Here is a 6,000-nt window from a genome sequence, read left to right on the forward strand (position 1 = left end):
TAACCTCTTTATAATTTCCTCCTATTAGAAGAATTTCTCTTTATTTGTTGCTACAAGGGGTCCAGTGCCTTTCAAGGTTCTATCCAAATATTCACTTATGATCACTTCACACAATTTATTAATCACGCTCTCTATTAGCTTGGTTTCTTCTTCTACTACTCTCCTTTTTCTATTCAGTAACTAGTTGTAAATATCTTCTAGGATCTTACCTTGTATGCTATCAAATCTTTTATTCCTTAGAATCATATTACTTACAATAGCATCCTTTAGTTGCCTTCTATTCATATTACTATACAAACTATAATATTTATTCAACTGCACAAAATTATCATTGTTTATAATCTGTATGTTCAGATTCTTCACCTTGGGTTTCTATGCTTTCATTCTAGTTGGTGTCCTTCCTTCTTTTGCTACTTGTTCAACAGGCTTCTCTTCATCAAATTCCTTTGAGTCACTGATTTGCAATGTTTTTCTTCTCTTTTCAAGTCTACTATTAGTTTTCTTGACCCTTTTCTTAGAGGATGGTGTAGATTCTTATTTAACCTTTACCAATCTCTCTAACTTTCTCTGTGCAAATGATGTATCAACCTTTGGCTACTTATTTGGTTGTTGTAGTTTAACGAGTTTCTCTTATGCAACTATTGCATAGGGTGCAATAGGTGTTTGTGTACTAGGTTCTATAACTGCTATACCTTCAGATGACATTGTAATAGCATTGGGTGTCACTATTATTACCTCAGTCTTCCCACTATCTTTCATTTCTAACACAATACCTTTAATCTCATTAAATCCATTTGTAGTCATTCCTGATTCCTTGAGAATGAAATCTATTTTCTTCTCTACATTCCTTCTAATTTCTTTACTATGGAGTTCATAATGAACTTCTCTTACCTTTTCATCATAGGTACCCCATCTAGAACATTCAATGTCCTTCTCATACTATGATATGATCTGTGCATATCCTTCTATAAGTTCTTCACTCATTTTATATCCCATAGGCTAAATGAATTTCACCTTGGGTTCAACTGCTTCCATATATGTGGTATCTATTTTTACCATGAAGCATATCTCATCTCTATACTTATCCACCATGGAGGGAGGGATTCTGTACCTTTGCTTCATCTCAGACTAAAATTTCTTCATCATTCTATTAATGTCATTGTCTCTAACATTCTCTAATCTAGCCTTGTAACATTGTATAACACACTTCATATAACATTTATTACTTTCCCAACTTGTCATGCCAAGGAATTTCTTGGTTACATAGAATAATAAGTATATTAACAAAGATTCAAAGCTAAAGACTGCATTCTTTGAATTCTTTAGCTTCACAATGTTGTCCAACAACTATGTTTTGGCAATCTCACACATATTGACTTTTCTTCTCTCAATTTCCATCACATAGGTTGCATACATAAAAATTTCTGGCATAGAGTTTACTCTAGAAATGTGATTCAGCTTATATCATATAATTTTCTTAATACTTTAACTCATTTATCCTTAATCATGTCAGCTTTCATGTTTCTTCCTTCAAACTTAGTGTACAATTTTATCTCAATGACATTTCTTGTATTTCTATCGCTCACTAGGTTACAACCTTCATTGCTAAAACCTCTAAGTTTATAGATTAGGTAATTGTCAATTGCAATAGGCAAATCACCTATCCAAAACATTTCTTCATGGACTCTACTTAGGATAATTTTGGTCCATTCATGCTTTTCAAATTCCATGTAGAACATATACTTAATTAGACTCAACTCATCTAGGTATGCATACTTATAATTAAGGGTTAGATCTCCATTTCAGATAACTCCTAAATCTTTATGGATATCCTCATCCCCAATGCTCTCAAATTTGTAATGAATATAGCTTCAAACATCTTCAACTTGAAGTACATTTAGCAAGATTAGGGAAAATGCTCCTAATAGATCATCCATGAGAAAAAAAAAGCGTATTTATTGAATTTATACCTCAACCTCTCACTTACATCATACATTGTCTAACTTGCCATAATGCTTAATTGTATACACTGAAAGTTCAACTCAATAATACCTTTAATGTTGTGTTTAGGGCTTCTAAAAATTCACACTTCAAATACTTCTCTTCACACTTGAGTTTGTTGTCAAATCACTCTCAAATCACTTTAAACTCTTTGCATGATCAAATAGTACTCACAATCTTGTTCAAAATCCTTAAATCATTTAAAATTAGACTTCACAATAAATGCACATCTAGCACAAATTTAAAAACTATTACTGATTACTAGTAAACCTAGTTTTCTTTTTGCATAGCTTCTTGCAATTATATCTAAGCTTGTGTACTGGACCATAACTTCCTCTCTATGTCCTCTATCTTTATTAACTGTGTAACTTCTAATTCACTCTCTACCATTAGTTCTAATTAATTGATGTTATGTCTCTATTGAAATTGCTTAATTCAGATAGGATGAGTCACAAACAATTTATGACTTTAATTTCCCATCAAGTTCATCAAAATATAGTTCTTCTAACACTGCATAAGAACTTTTTGGATAACATTCTTTCACAAATGCCTCTTTGAATTCATCAACATGTTCCTTGATTGCTTTCTTCTAACTATTGTCAGTGCCATTATCATTTCTTCTATCATTTTTTTTATTATTCCTCCTATGATTAGGATTCTTTTTGAATTTCCTTCTATCCATTCTGAAATTTTTTATTGTGCATCCAAAGTTATTTCATATCTAGCATATAGGTGCATTCCTTCTTTTATTTACTCAATTATGACTTCTAAGTGCTCTGCAATTCCTTGCAATGTGTCTAGGATTATTACACTTGTAACATACAAATTTTTTACCATTAGATCTTTCACCATCATTGGATCTACTATGGGATCTTCCTCTTTCATTACCTATAGGTTTAGTATTCCTAAACATTCTACTATGCCCATTATTACCATCACATTTAGGTTTCTTATAGTCTACTTCTTTATGTCCATAACCATGACACTTATAATAATATAAATTAGTAATAGGTTTGAAAGACTTACCCATGCAATCTCTCTTCATATGACCAACTCCATTGCATATGAAACATCTACCTCTGAATTCATGTCTAGCTTCCTTGGATGATTCAACTTGCTTAGTTTCATCAACTTTCTCTATTATATTTGGTTCACTAGGTTCCTCAAACAAATCAACTAGTTCAACTCTTTGATCAATTTCTTTAGGCTTAAGGGTTTCTACAACTGGATCTAGTTCCCTTCTTACTTCACTTTTCTTGGCTGATTTCTCAATATGATATAAAAGACCTATCTTGTCATAAGAGGGTCTCTGATAAAATATCTGCTCATAAATTTTCTTAGTATTGGAATAAAGATTCTCTAATTATTGTTTGGCTTTTGTCAATTATCCTTTCACAATAGTATTGTACTTTTCTAACTCAACATGTTCTACCTTAATAGAATATAATTCAGATGTTACTTGTGTCAACTAGAATCTAAGGTCTACATTCTTAGTTTTCAGATCGAGCTCATTCTTACTGCCATCTTTCTTAAAACTTAAGTTCAATAATTTTCAATTCATGTTTCAAAAAATCATTCTCTTTCTAGAGAACTCCTACTTCATCATTGACACTAGTCTGCACATTTGATTCCTTACTAGATTTCAGATCATCAATCTTGTCTTTTAGTTTCCAATGTAAACTTTTGCATCTTCATATCTATCTTTTAGGTTATCTCTTTCTTCTATAAGAAGGTAAATCTTCTCAAGAGCTTCTTCAAGGTTTCCCTTTAACTATTCCATATCCATAGGAATTGTACTCAAGCTATTAAGCCTCTTCTGAGTAACTACTTTATAATATTGTTAACTACTTTATAAATTGCATATGAAAGTAAGCCAACAATACTAAAAAATAAATATAACCATACAAAAAGAGAACTCATAACACAATTATTTTTTAACTATGGAAACCTTGGCCAAGGAAAAACCCTAGCGGGGATGATACCACAAGATGATCCACTAAACAAAAGAATCATGTTAAGGATATTGACCTTATTAGGAGTCTATGAAGTAGATATAGTGTCTTGAATCCTTGTTAGAGGACTAGGCCCTGTTAAAAGCTTCAATTCTATTAGGAGTTGGTAGATCAAATACAATGTATGTAAGAAGAGCCCACTTCCCTAACATGCACTTATATAATTAAGTTCCTTTACACGAATATGCATAAATACAATGTTGTCGTACTATTGTATCTCACACTTTCTCTTATAACACTTTAAATATCACATCATATAAAGCTCGTACATCATATATACTATCTTCACAATATTTTGCATCAATACTTATTGCTTGCACAACACACGCACTTATCTATGCAAGATAATATCTTCATATATACCTTACTAATTATAAAACTATGTTTTTTCAACCTTCATGCTTGCCAAAATATTATTTAGGATATCAAATTGCCAAGATTAAGTAATTATTTTGCTACCAAAACAATTCCTTAAGTCGTATAACTCATATCTCTTATATGCTCTATTATGCTTTGTTAAATACTTGATCAACTATAACTTGCAACATATAGTCTATAAAATTTGCACACTAGCATATGTCATCATGATGCTATCATATAGCTATCCTCGGTTGTACATGAGATAACTCAAATTCTTTCATCCATACAGATTGCATTTGTCTCTGTACTGCTACAAATTGTCTAACACTTAGACAATTCTAACTCAAAATACATTAATTAAATATTGAATGCATGTTTCCATAAATGACAACACTTTAGACATCTAGCTAACCATATTTCCAATAGACAATACACTTGTAGAGTCACCCTTCATCACAATTTCAAGAACGGCCTTATTTTGGGATGTGGAGAAGTATTGTTTTTGACTAATTGAATGTTACTAACCTTAATTTCTTAATTTTGTGTGCTTGTAGATGAGCTAATTTCTATTATCTTCAATTTAGGGTTTGATCACTAGCTTCTATAAAATTTGGCAATTACAATCTTTCACACTTTGATATTCTTTTCCAAAGGAACACTTCAAATCTCCTTAAATTATTGCTCAATGCTCTCTGGATGCTCTACTCTTAGAAAATTTGAATACAAGGTATATAAAATGACTTCATAATTTTACTATATACCTCAAATAGTCAATTTTAGGGCATCATTAATGCATAGTACATATTTAAGGTGCCATACAAATGTCTTGGTAAACATAAGACAACTTGACCTTTACGCTCCACTTTACTAGCTTAGTCAATGCATTAGCTTGGTCAATACTATAACTTGGTCACTGCTATATAACCAATACTAACACTCGACACCAACTACTAACCAAATTGGTATGTATATTATTTTCTCCATTCACACTTCAGATCTATCCTAATGAATCTCATCTCATGTAGATAAGAACTTCACTACATCATATGTTAATAACTGATGTATGATATATAATATTGAATATTGTTCTTTTCATACTTTCTTTTCTTAGTTTGAGGTAGTGTGATCACCTAATCCATTGAATGGGTGATCTTAGCCTCATTAGATACACCAACACTACATTCTTCCTTCTTTATTTATTTTTAAATCATCTAGTTTCTCACTTTTTCAACATTCATAGCTTCTTTACCTTTGTTCTATTCATTTTTAGGTAATGGTGTTTGGGTCTTGCAATTTTTGCTCAAATGACCAATCTTATGATAGCTATAGAAAACTATACTTCCATTCATGTAACTCTTAGATTTAACTCTAAAATGTGTCCTAATACAATTTAGTGCAATGTGTCCATATTCACCACATCATTCAAAATTGTACCATGTATTGTAATCCCAATTGATTGTCTCACCTTGCTTAGGTGCATTTTCTTGAATCTTGGGTGTCCAGTTAAGATTTGTATTAGATCTGTAATCTTATGCTCTATGAAAATATTTTTGATAATTATAGAAATCCTTGAAATCTAGGTGTAACTTGTATATTACTAACCTTTTATCTACATTCATGTGCTTAA

Source organism: Cupressus sempervirens, chromosome 10 (assembly GCF_028749045.1).
Source record: "Cupressus sempervirens isolate cs-2001-9-10 chromosome 10, ASM2874904v1, whole genome shotgun sequence".
In the NCBI taxonomy this organism is placed as follows: Eukaryota; Viridiplantae; Streptophyta; class Pinopsida; order Cupressales; family Cupressaceae; genus Cupressus; species Cupressus sempervirens.